Genomic DNA, 15,021 nt, shown 5'->3' on the forward strand with positions numbered 1-15,021 from the left:
CAAGTTCAAGTTCAAGACAAATTCAAGATCAAAAGCCCTTGAATTATATCTGAAAAGGCAAATTCAGAGGAATCATAGAGATTGTAACACTCGCACTTTGAAATCAATAAAATGATTGTGTGATAATTTTCCATTCTTGATTATTATTTTCTCGACGCTTTTATTGTCTACACGGTTCTTCAAAATAGTCCTCTATGGACTTTTTTTTATCGAACCACTCTATTTGTTATTAATGGATTGGTTTCTTTGGGTGGTTGAGTTTTAATTTGGTCTTCTTTTTAAAATTAGTGTTTTAACTATTTTTTCAGAAAATACTAAACTCGACTAAAATGGTCATTAAAGCGAATTAGATAAAGTACAATGATTTATTTCAATCTGAGTTGAGTGAATAATAATTGAAGGACAACAAATAAATGAGTATTTAAATGATGTTTCTCCTTAGATTCTTTTTTTTTTTTTTGTCTTTCAAATTAGTACTTGTGAATATTGGGTAGTCCCATTCTCCTTGAAAAATTGTACTACTCCATCCGTCCTAATTTGAGATGGAGTTTAACATGACACTAAGTATAAGGGCAAACTACATAAATCCCACTAGTTTAAGTCCTAATTATTTAGATTCTTGATAGTTTTAGATATTACTTCCTCTACCATATTTCATACTTAGGATACATGAGTTTAAATATGTGAGATACATGTATCTGCCGAATTTTAAATTGAGATACGTATTTTATTTGTTTAAATTAATAGGTTGTAACTGATTTCCTTAATATAAGGCGGAAATCAGGGAGTGTATCTATGTTTAATTAATTTCATTTTATTATTATTTGAAATAATAAATTCGTTAATATTATTAATAAAAGACAAAAACATGTATATCTCGATCATGCAATTTGATTAATTTCATTTTATTACTCTTAAAATAATAAAATTCATCAATTTGATGTATCTATTATCAATATATGATGTATCCAACAAACTAAACACTTAGATACATGAGTATCATACAAGTACATTCATATGTATCATAGAAGTATCTAATAATAATTTTGTGTATATATTATATGTGTCTAGTATTAATTTCATGTATCTATTTATATGATATACTATTAATTTCATGTATCTATTTATATGATCTAATTTAATTTCATGTATCTTTTATATGTATCTATTATTAATTCGATGTATCAACTATCAATTTCATACATTTTATTCAAAATCATGTATCTTGGATACATAGTAAACGCACATATAATTATGTGAATCTAAATATGAAATGTAATTGAAACACATGAATTTAAGAACAAATCACGATTGTGGAGTATGTCTTATATTAATCCAAAATAAAGTTAAAAAATTCAAAATTCTCCGTATCTTTAAGGATCTGAAATTTTTTCTCATAGATGCATATAATCTTAACTTAGATACATGAACTCTTAACTAGATGCATGTACACTTGATGTGTATCCAACATTGTTGCACTTGATGTACATCTAATGGTGTACTTTTTTCTCTTAATTAAAGCTTGGCATAATTCTTCATCTTGATTAAGACATTCCTATACTTAGATCTATTCTCGACTTGAATGGTGGCGGATGAAGAGTTAGTTCCTACAATGAGAAATTGATGAATGAAAATGAGCAAATAAAAGTTGTTTGATTTAGTATATATAGTATTGTTAAGTGTAGTACATTTGACGAGAATCATCCGATTTTGGGAATGTTCAACCATTAAAGTGTCCGAGAAACAACAAATCAAAAAATATAAAACCTAACTTGTAAAATTCTATAAAATTGAACTTCATAACATTATGAACTTACATACAAAATCAAAATACATGAGAATAATAAAATAATCGAAACAAACCTATATGTATAATGCTGATTTGAACATACAAACATATATTGAAAGGATGGAGGAAGAAAGAGGGAAAAGATGAACTAAGGAAGAAGGAAGGCTGGGTTTACGGAGGAAACGACATATGTGAAAAAAGAAGAAGATGATTTGCTTGTTAATGGATATGGACCATTAATTAAGGAGTAGATAATTATTCAATTCCTTATTTAAGGGATTTGTGTATCTGGTTATATTTTTTAATATATAAAATATAATTATTAAAAGTGGTAATATATGTAATTATTTTAAACTAGAGGTAAATATAGTATATATGATAGTGATGTATGTGTAGTTATGTAGTTTATCCTAAGTATAATATAGAACGATTTTTAAAGTTTGTAATTTAAATATTATAAATAAGTTATTAATATTTATGTGACTATAAAATATTTTATTAATAATAAAATTATTATTTTTTTGAAAAATGGAAAATAAAAAAAAGAGTAGTACAATTTGGATAGGGACAGAGGAGTACTACTCCCGCTGTCCCAATTTATATGACTTACTTTCTTTTTTAGTCAGTTTCAAAAAGAATGACACATTTATATATTAAGTAATAATTTAACTATAAAATGTCTATTTTGCCTTTAATGAAACGATTTACAGCCACACGAATTGTAATCATTCATTTTGGATCACAAATTTTAAAAGTCTTCATTTTTTTCTTAAACTTCGTGTCGAGTTAAATTACCTCACATAAAATTGGACGGAGGGAATATTTTTTTTATGTATTGATTAGCAAATCATATAGAGAGAGCCCACCTTATCATATGATTGCAATTGCATACTGACATCCAATTATTGTGCCTATGCAAATGTAGTTTCTCAAAAAAAGCAATGACCAGTGTTAGCCCTGTCGACGAGCCACTTCACTTTCATTTTCAACTACTAGAGTTGAAGGTTCAAATTTTTAGCATAAACTATTAATTAATAATAGGAAAAAAAGTTTGATATACGGTTTAATTTTGTTATTTAGAATTATATATATATATATGTTTGAAACGATGAGTATATCAATTTAAAAAACAAAACCCATAAGGGATATAGCAAACCTTTAATACTCCCATTAATATTCTTCATAGGTGATACTTTCTTTGTCCAACAATAGTTGTTCACCGTTGATTTGACAAATTCCATAAGAAAAAATAATAAATAATAGGGATATTATTATTATTCTATTCTTTGATTTTATTAAATTTAATGCTTTGAAAAATGTATTAGGTGATTAAATAATATTTAATAACAATGATAAAATAGACACAAAATATAAATTATCTCGTAATATTCTAAATTGGACAAATATTATTAAATAATTATTTTTAATATAGTGAACAACTATTATTAGACTGATGATATCATATCAATAGAAAGAAATAGTAGTAAAGTCATTCGAATGATTAAAGGGTAAATTGTGAAAGAATTTCCTATTTTTAGGATATTTGGGCAAACAAAAAGACACTGTAATATTTTGGGACTCCTAATGATTGACCGCCAACTGAATGAGGCTAATAACCTTGCAGAAAATATTAGATATTTCTTAACATTGGCGGTGACTAAGGCCCCACTTGTCTTTGTTGAAACAAAAATGTACGATTTTGAATATTTATCGGAATAATATAAAAAAAGGAAAGTGTTGTAAAATGTGAACAAAATATAATAATATTAAATAAAAAATAGAAGATAAATGCTAATGAAAAATATAGAGTACAGAGTATTCTTTTATCTCCTTTTGTTGTCTTTCTTAAGGCTGAAAGAATACCCTTTTATAGGATGTAGAAATCATCCTTAAACCAAAATACGTTAGTAATCTTTAAGGCATACATTAAATTAATACATTACGTTAGGTTGTTTGATGAAAAGAAACATTCATAATTAAATGGATTTGTAACACTCTCCCTTGGATGTTTATAAATAATGTGCCTCGTTAAAATCTTACTAGAAAAAATCCAGATGGAAAAAGCCTAGTGCAGGAAAAAAAAGTACACACATCTTGTAATACGCCTTGAGTGCTGCCTCATTAAAAATCTTACCAGGAAAACTCAGTGGGACAAAACCTTGGTTAAGGGAAAAAGAGTACAGCGCGCATTTTACTCCTCCTGATGAAAACTTTATTTAATATCTTGGAGACGATGCACTCCAATCTTATATCTTAACTTCTCAAATGTTGACGTTGGCAATGCTTTAGTGAATAAATCTACAAGATTATCACTCGAACGAATCTATTGAACATTTATCTCACCATTTTGTTGAAAATCATGCGTGAAAAAGAACTTAGGTGAAATATGATTTGTTCGGTCGCCTTTGATATATCCTCCATTTAATTGAGCTATGCAAGCAATATTATCTTCATACAATTGTTGGAGTCTTTGTTTGCACAGAAAGACCGCATAATTGCAAAATGTGTTGAGTTATTGATCTCAACCATACACACTCTCGACTGGCTTCATGAATGGCTATTATCTCTGCATGATTTGAAGAAGTAGCAACTATTGTTTGCTTTAGCGAATGCCATGATATAGTTGTACCTCCATATGTGAATAAATAACTTGTTTGAGATAAGGTTTTATGTGGGTCAGACAAATTGCCAGCATCTGAATAACAGATCAATTATGACTTAGATGCATTAGAATACAACAATCACATATCAATTGCTCCTTGAAGATATCTTTCCAATGTCTTCTTGTTGGACATGAGTTGAATCTCGCCAATAAACTTACTGCAAAACAAATATATGGTCGAATATTATTGGCAAGGTACATTAGTGCCCTAATAGCATTGAGATATGGAGTTTCATCACCAAGAAGTTCTTCATCCTTTTGTTGAGGTCAGGATAGATCTTTATTTATGTCAAGAGAACTCACAACCATCGGGGTACTCAATGGTGTGATTTATCCATGCAAAATCGCTTCAAAACCTTTTCAGTATATGTTGATTAATGGATAAATATTCCATTTTTCAAATGTTCAATCTGAAGGTCAAGACAAAATTTTGTCTTACCAAGATCTTTCATTTCAAATGCTTTCTTCAAACGTTCAACGGCTTTTGAAAGCTCTTTAGGAGTTCCAATGATGTTCAAGTCATCAACATACACAGATATTATTACAAATTCAGATTTTGACCTTCGTATAAAAATACAAGGACAAATAAGATTATTCTTATACCCTTCCTTTAGCAAGTATTCGCTAAGACGATTATACCACATTCGCCCTGATTGTTTAATCCATATAAGGATTTCTGAAGCTTTATTGAACAACTTTCTTTTGAATTTTAATATGCTTCAGNTCTATTTTACCATTAATGAAACGATTTACAGCTACACAAATTTTTTATCATTCATTTTGGACCACAAGTTTTAAAAGTCTTCATTTCTTTCTTAAACTTCGTGTCGAGTTAAATTACCTCACATAAAATTGGACGGAGGAAATAATACTTTTTTTATGTATTGATTAGCAAATCATATAGAGAGAGCCCACCTTATCATATGATTGCAATTGCATACTGACATCCAATTATTGTGCCTATGCAAATGTAGTTTCTCAAAAAAAGCAATGACCAGTGTTAGCCCTGTCGACGAGCCACTTCACTTTCATTTTCAACTACTAGAGTTGAAGGTTCAAATTTTTAGCATAAACTATTAATTAATAATAGGAAAAAAGGTTTGATATACGGTTTAATTTTGTTATTTAGAATTAATAATAAATATATATATATATATGTGTGTGTGTTTGAAACGATGAGTATATCAATTTAAAAAACAAAACCCTTAAGGGATATAGCAAACCTTTAATACTCCCATTAATATTCTTCTTAGGTGATACTTTTTTTGTCCAACAATAATTGTCCACTGTTGATTTGACAAATTCCAAAAGAAAAAATAATAAATAATAGGGGTATTATTATTATATTATTCTTTGATTTTATTAAATTTTAATGCTTTGAAAAATGTGTTAGGTGATTAAGTAATATTTAATAACAATGATAAAATAGACACAAAATATAAATTATCTCCTGATATTCTAAATTGCACGAATATTATTAAATAATTATTTTTAATATAATGAACAACTATTATTAGACGGATGGAATCATATCAATAGAAAGAAATAGTAGTAAAGTCATTCGAATGATTAAAGGGTAAATTGTGAAAGAATTTCCTATTTTTAGGATATTTGGGCAAACAACTGATATTCTAAATTGGATGAATATTATTAAATAATTATTTTTAATATAATGAACAACTATTATTAGACGGATGAAATCATATCAATAGAAAGAAATAGTAGTAAAGTCATTCGAATAATTAAAGGGTAAATTGTGAAAGAATTTCCTATTTTTAGGATATTTGGGCAAACAAAAAGACACTGTAATATTTTGGGACTCCTAATGATTGACCGCCAAATGAATGAGGCTAATAACCTTGCAGAAAATATTAGATAGTTTTTAACATTGGCGGTGACTAAGGCCCCACTTGTCTTTGTTGAAACAAAAATGTACGATTTTGAATATCTATCGGAATAAAAAAGGAAAGTGTTGTAAAATAAGAGCAAAATATAATAATACTAAATAAGAAATGGAAGATAAATGCTAATGAAAAATATAGAGTACAGATTATTCTTTTATCTCCTTTTGTTGTTTTTCTTAAGGCTGAAAGAATACCCTTTTATAGGATGTAGAAATCATCCGCTTATAACCTTAAACCAAAATACGTTAGTAATCTTTAAGGCATACATTAAATTAATACATTACGTTAGGTTGTTTGATGAAAAGAAACATTCATAATTAAATGGATTTGTAACACTCTCCCTTGGATGTTTATAAATAATGTGTCTCGTTAAAACCTTACTAGGAAAAATCCAGTGGGAAAAAGCCTAGTGTAGGAAAAAAAGTACACATCTTGTAATACGCCTTGAGTGTTGCCTCATTAAAAATCTTACCAGGAAAACTCAGTCGGACAAAACCTTGGTTAAGGGAAAAAGAGTACAGCGCGTATTTTACTCCCCCTGATGAAAACTTTATTTTATATCTCGGAGACGATGCACTCCAATCTTATATCTTAACTTCTCAAATATTGACGTTGACAATGCTTTAGTGAATAAATCTACAAGATTATCACTCGAACGAATCTGTTGAACATTTATCTCACCATTTTGTCGAAGATCATGCGTGAAAAAGAACTTAAGTGAATATGATTTGTTCGGTCTCCTTTGATATATCATCTATTTAATTGAGCTATGCAAGCAACATTATCTTCATACAATTGTTGGAGTCTTTGTTTGCACAGAAAGACCGCATAATTGCAAAATGTGTTGAGTTATTGATCTCAACTATACACACTCTCGACTGCCTTCATGAATGGCTATTATCTTAGCATGATTTGAAGAAGTAGCAACTGTTGTTTTCTTCATCGAACGCCATGATATAGTTGTACCTCCATATATGAATAAATAACCTGTTTGAGATCAGGTTTTATGTGGGTCAGACAAATAGCCAGCATCTGCATAACCGATCAATTCTGATTTGGATGCATTATAATACAACAATCACATATCAATTGCTTATTGAAGATATCTTTCCAATGTCTTCTTATTGGACATGAGCTGAATCTCGCCAATAAACTTACTGCAAAACAAATATATGGTCGAATATTATTGGCAAGGTACATTAGTGCCCCAATAGCACTGAGATATGGAGTTTCATCACCAAGAAGCTCTTCATCCTTTTCTTAAGGTCGGGATGAATCTTTATTTATGTCAAGAGAACTCACAACCATCAGGGTACTCAATGGGTGTGATTTATCCATGAAAAATCGCTTCAAAACCTTTTTAGTATATGTTGATTGATGGATAAATATTTTATTTTTCAAATGTTCAATCTGAAGGTCAAGACAAAATTTTGTCTTACCAAGATCTTTTATTTCAAATTCTTTCTTCAAACACTCAATGGCTTTTGAAAGCTCTTTAGGAGTTCCAATGATGTTCAAGTCATCAACATAGACAGATATTATTAAAAATTAAGATTTTGACCTTCGTACAAAAATACAAGGACAAATAAGATCATTTTTATACCCTTCAATTAGCAAGTATTCGCTAAGACGATTATACCACATTCGCCCTGATTATTTCAATCCATATAAGGATTTCTGAAGTTTTATTGAACAACTTTCTTTTGAATTTTTTATTCTTCAGGCACTTTGAGTGCTTCAGGGATTTTCATAAAAATATTGTGATCTAGTGAGCTATATAAATAGGTTGTGACAACGTCCATTATTTGCATTTCAAGCTTTTTATGAACTGTCATATTTATTAGATATCTGAAGGTAATTGAATCTACCACAGGAGAATATATCTCCTCACAATCAATGCCAAGCCTTTGCGAAAATTCTTGTGCCATAAGTCGTGCTTTATATCTTACGACTTTACCATTTTCATTGCGTTTTCACACACAAACCCATTTGTACCTTACTGGCTTGACACCTTCAGGTGTTCGGATTATTGGTCCGAAAACTTCACGTTTTTCAAGTGAAGCCAATTCTGTTTGAATTGCTTCCTTCCATTTTGACCAATCATCTCTCTATCTACATTCATTGACAGATATTGGTTCCAAATCCTCATCTTGTTGCATTATTTCAACTACAACATTATAGGCAAAAATATTAGCTACCACAATATTATTTCGATTCCACATTTTTCTTGTCGAGACATAATTTATAGAGATTTCCTCATTCTCATTATTTTCAGGTACATGGACCTCCTCAGTGGTTTCATCATTTATTATGTCTCGGAGCTCTTCATGAGTAATTGCCTCCATATTATGATCATCTTGATAATTTATTCATTTCCTTTTTTGAGGATTTTTATCCTTGGAACCAATTGATCTACCATATTTTAAGTGTGGTCCAAACTCATTTGCCTTAACATTTTGTACTATTGGGACATCAAATCGAACTTGAGCATTAACAACTTGGATATATGATTTAGTAACCCGTGGAAGGTTAGTAAATGCATCCGACAGTTGATTTTCAATATTCTGCAAATAAATTATCTTTTGAACTTCTTGCTCACATTGATTTGTTCGAGAGTCTAAATGAGACAATGAAAGTGAATTTCAATTTATCTTATTTTTCAACTATTTCTGTTTTCCCCCTAATGTTAGGTATACTGATTCATCAAAATGACAATCAACAAACCTTAACGTAAATAAATCTCCAGTTTTAGGTTTCAAATATTTTATAATAGAACGAGATTCATACCCAATATATATCCCCAAACTTCTTTAGGGACCCATCTTTATGTGTTGTAGTGGAGCAATTGGAACATATACCGCACAATCAAAGATTTTAAGATGGAAAATGTTTGGCTTTTGACCAAAAATCAATTGCAATGGGGAGATGTCATGATAACTGATTGGCCTTATGCACACAGGTACCGCTGCATGTAAAATACCATGCCCCCAAACCGTAACAGACAACTTTGTCTTCATCAACAATGGTCTAGCTATCAATTGAAGATGTTTAATCAATGACTCTGCTAAACTATTTTGAGTATGAACATGTCCAACATGATGTTTAAATGTTATTTCAGTGGATAAATAGTAATCATTAAATGCCGTAGATGTAAACTCACCAGCATTATCAAGACGAATTGTTTTTATTGCATAATCTAAAAATTGTGCTTTTAACCTTATTATTTGAGCCAACAACTTCGCAAAAGCCATATTGCGAGTTGACAATAAGCACACGTGTGACCATCTTGTAGATGCATCTATCAAGACCATATAATATTGAAATGGTCCACATGCACATGGTGAATAGGTCCACATATATCAGTATGTATCCCTTTCAGAAATATAGGGGATTCCACCCCAACCTTAGCCACTTATGGTTTGATAACCAACTTTCCTTGAGAACAAACATCACAAGAGAATTTCTTTGATTGTATGCCCGTGTGAATTCTCAATTATTTTGCGCATCATATTATAACTGGGATGACCCAACCGGTCATGTCAAATTATAAAATCATTAGAACCAGTAAGCCTTTTGTTTACTACGACATGTGATTCAACCGTACCAATATTTGTATGGTATAACCCAGAAGAAAGTGCAGATAATTTTTCAAGCACAATTTTCTTCTCTGCATTTATTGTAGTAATATAAAGGTATTCAACCTTTCCTTCATTCGCAGTCTCAACATGATAGCCATTTTGGCGAATAACCTTGAAACTTAACAAGTTTCTTTGAGACTTACTACAATACAATGCATTATCAATTACCAATAATGTTCCTCCAGGTAGTAATAAGGTCGCTCTTCCAAAGCCCTCAATCAATTTTATACTATCGAATATTATATTAACATGTGCCTTTTTCATTTCCAAATTAGAGAAATATTTCATTTCTCTTAGTATCGTATGGGTTGTGGCACTGTCCAGAAGACACATATCTCCATTACTCATCTTGGATCCAACTGAAGACTGAAATTTTTTACTTCATAAAAATAAAAATACATAATAATAAGAAGTACGAAACTTAACAAAATAAAATTTAAGTACATGAACTTTAAGTAAGACATTAAAAACACATAACAACATTATTCATTTCCCAATTCAATTATCAATCTTTAATTGCGATCCTCAAGAGTCCTCAGCTTCTAGATGAGTAATATCATCGAGCCCATCAAAAGCATCATCTTTCAATGCTAAATTTGTCTCAACATTCTCATCATATTTTTTAGAAGACCCTGCCTGAGCATCATCTTTGAGAGTCAAATGTGACTCTACTCGGACATTAGAAGAGGAGGCACCGCCTTTATTTCTTTTTCTTTTAAAGGAATTTTGATACGGCCTGGCAAAATGCTCAAGTGCCCGACATTCATTTTTTCAGTGACCTTTAAGGCCACAACGATGACAGTGATCACCCTTGCCTTTTAAAGGGTTATTTTGAGAATCCATATTATTTTCTCTTTTGTTATGACCACCGCCTCGACGATTATTATATCATCTTTTGCCTTTGCCACTCCCGCGCACATTATCATGGCCCCGATTATTTTGTCTTATTTCATACTGGTTGTGTGCTTCTACCTCGTGTGCCTCCGGTAATGGAACACTTTCAGCGGGACAAGCTTCATGATTTTTCATTAAAAGGTCATTATGTTGCTCAGCCACCAGAAGGCATGACATTAATTTAGAGTATTTTTTAAAATCTTTTTCACGGTATTGTTGTTGTAATATCATATTGGAGGCATGAAAAGTAGTTAGTGTCTTTTTCAACATTTCCTCATCTTTTATAACTTCCCCACATAATTTTAATTGGGAAGTGATTCTAAATACAACAGAGTTATACTCAATTACGGTTTTATAATCTTGAAACTATAAGTGCATCCACTCATAACGAGTCCTTGGCAATACCATTGCCTTGAGGTGGCCATACCTCCATTTAAAACTTATCCACAATTCAAGTGGATCTTTCACTGTTAGGTATTGAACCTTCAGGCTTTCATCAACATGATGACGAAGGAAAATCATTGCCTTCGCTTTATCTTGACTTGATGCTTTATTTCCTTCGATTATACATTCACCAAGACCCCTAGCGGTAAGGTGAATTTTAGCATCAAGTACCCATGACAAATAATTCTTTCTAGAAATGTCAAGTGCCACAAATTCAAGCTTTGACAAATTCGACATGATGAAAAGTATCATAAAATAGTTGATTTAGTGACATGATGTTGATTTCTTTATAATAAAAGATAAATTTATGTTTCAAATGATTAAGAATTAGTATAAAGTATATTATATGCATGAACATGGAATGTTACAAAAACATGTAAACTCATAAAGTAAGAAACGGTAGATTTAATATATGTTCTAATTATTTTTCAATATTTATTAGTAGTTTCAATAGTTATTACCGTCAAACTTTTGTAAGATTTTCAAGTCATATTTAATATAATACTACTCTCTTTATGACACACAAATATTTATAATAAATTTATGACAAGAAAATACTTACATAACTAGCATGTTATCATATTCCCTAGTATTTAATTTAGAGTTATAAGTTAGTAGCATATAAACAACATAAAAATATAAACCACGTATTGATTATTATGCCTAGTAAAGTATCATAATAATACCTAAATCAAGTTATGCAATAATTAAATTACAGATCAAAGATTTATGCAAGTCCTATTAGAGATGTTATAAACACATAAATGTATACCTTACTCTAAAAGCAAGTTGATTAACTTTTAGGAATTAATTTCGAATTAAGTAGGTCTCAGTTGATTAGAGACTCGTGCTGATAACGTGTTGTAAAATGAGAGCAAAATACAATAATACTTCCTGTGTCCCTAATTACCTGTCCACTTTTCCTTTTATAGTTGTCCATAATTACTTGTCCATTTTGACAAATCAAGAAAGGACAATTTTTTTACCTATTATACCCTCAATTAATTACTTTGAAAAAGGTAGAACTTTTTGAAAATCTTAAATTTTTAATTCACCCTCTTCATAATTAATAGGGATAAAATGGTAAGCTCACTATGTCAATAATTATTTTTCTAATAGGTGTGTCAATTCAAAAGTGGACAAGTAATTAGAAATTTTGCTTGACGCATATATTCAATAGGCATAACTTGTGTCTTATGACATAAATTTAGTAGTATGAACTTCTTGATTAAATATAAAGTTCTAAAGTCGAACTTATGCTTTGAAAAATATAATTTGTGAGTCGGGATTAAATTCATTAATATAATTTTTTCAAGGTATAAAATTCTAAACTTAAACTTATCTTATAAGGCATAACTTCTCCATATTGGGACATAAGTTCAGTGTATGATCTTATATATGTCTAGTGAATTTTATTTACCTTGCAATTTTTTTTGTCTTATGAAATTTGTTTGTCTGGTTATTTTATTTTTGATATCTTATTTTTATTATTTAAGTTGTTGAAGGAGAAGAAAATTAAAGATCACAAATTTAAAAATAAAAATAAAAATTACTACACATGACCCGAGATGATCTAATGTACCAGGTCCTTTTCTGATTTTTGTAATTTAACCATTTCATTTTGTTCACACTGGACTCCAGCAACCAAACCCTTGTGTGACCTTTCAAATTCTGTTTTTTTTTTCTTAATATTCTTCGAAGCACTTTACGACTATACTCCTTTGATCCCGAATTACTTGTAAATAATGATTGATACAGTAAATTTATTATTTTATTTCTATTAATTATGAAGTGAATATTTTTTTTTAAAATAATTAATTAAAGATATAATAAATTAAAAAAAAATTATACTTTTTTAATTTGTAAGTAAAAAAATTAACAAATAATTCGGGACAGAAGGACTACTGCATCAAACCAAACAACCACTAAAATGGCGTAGAATAATACGTAGAGAATTTATGAAACTACAGACAGCACGTCGGCAAAGCAGAATAGTGGGGCCTACTAAACTATGTTGGACGCTTTCCAGGGACCCAATTCACCTTTTTAGATAACCATATCTTTAAATTCTACAGTCCCCCAACAAGAGGACTCAATTTTACTTGCTCAAATGTCTCCCTCAATTCAATTAATTTTTTTTTTCTTAATTAACTCCCTTTCATTGCAACTCATATGTTTCAATTAATCCAATTTTAAATTAATAGTATGTATAATGATTAAAATGCTTTTTTGAATCTTATAATATATATAAAGAGATACTCTTGCATATAAAAAAGTGGTATGAGGATATTACCTTATTTTCTTTCTTTGAGACTTGATTAATACTCATGGCCCAACAACTTTATGATTTGATGTATGGAGAAAAATCGTTTCCAATGATGATTGAGTCCCTACATTATAAATGGTTGATTTACTTTTATATTACAATAACCTCTCATGAGTTCTAATCAGGTTCTATAATATTGATATCGATCACTAGATTGATGAGACATTATTGATTAGACTTGACGGCAAAATAGAATAATGCATCAACAACTAACATCTCTTGCTAATCCCATTTCGTTTGGGTAATTGTGTCAACATTTTTATCCAAAGTATCTCTGTGTTTGACTTATTTCTTAACAAAAAATGTCTTAGTTCATGCATCTGTCCCGTTAATGCTTCGGCTGATACATGTCCAATTGAATCAAATCAGAAAGTATTATTACTTCCTTTTAATTTTCTTTTTTAGGACAGTTTGAACGTTCCTTGACTAAATTTATGAGATATTTATCACTCTTTACTAGAAATATGTATTAGATAACTATTGTTCACTAAGCGTAGAACAATAAGTCACCAAGTAATATTATATTTGATACCTCATGATTCTTAATCTACTTAATTACGTCACACCCACCCTTGTATCAGTCTTTGTTTTAGATATTTTCTTGATAAATTTTCTAGGTTTAGAACGTTGGCAGTTGGCACATTTGTATAGTGATTTTTTTCAAGATTTTATTAAGTACAGTGTGAAACTTGTAATTTTAAGGCGAAATGGTCTGGTGGACCCTTATACTTGTATCAGTTTGTATTCTGAACCCTTCTACTTACCCTTTTGTCATCTGGACCCTTAAACTCAATTAAAATGAGACTTTTAAGTCCCTCTGACTGTTGATCAGGCTTACGTGGCAACTTGATTAATGAGCTGGAATAAATATGTGATTCCACGCGCAAAAAGAGCGTAGAGACATAAGAATTTAAATAATTAAAAGAAAAAGAAAATTAGAATAAAAAGAGAAAACAAAATTAAAAATAAATGTTTCACTTCTTTCTTCTTCCCCCACCCATCCACGTTTCTTTTTTCCTCTTCAACCATCACTTTGTTCTTCCCCACCTAAACCTCCATTTTTCTCTTTCTCCCTTTCCTCGCTCCTTTACAATTTCTTTTTCTCTTTTTTCTTTTTCGTTTTCTCTTCCCCCAAATTAAAAATGAAATTGTGCAAAAAAATTGAACATAATCAGCAAAGGAAAATTCAGAAAATTGATGGGATAAACATAGTTGCCGGAAGAAATATGTCTAATGAGAATCTTGACCTCTTTGCTGTTAACATTGTTCTTGATTTGTTGTTTTTTTCATTTTTCTAGGGTAAAGTGTCAAGATCTGGTAGTTTTGAATGGTGAAAAGTAATTGTTGAATATTTTTATGAAATT

This window comes from Solanum stenotomum, chromosome 12, assembly GCF_019186545.1.
Source record: "Solanum stenotomum isolate F172 chromosome 12, ASM1918654v1, whole genome shotgun sequence".
In the NCBI taxonomy this organism is placed as follows: Eukaryota; Viridiplantae; Streptophyta; class Magnoliopsida; order Solanales; family Solanaceae; genus Solanum; species Solanum stenotomum.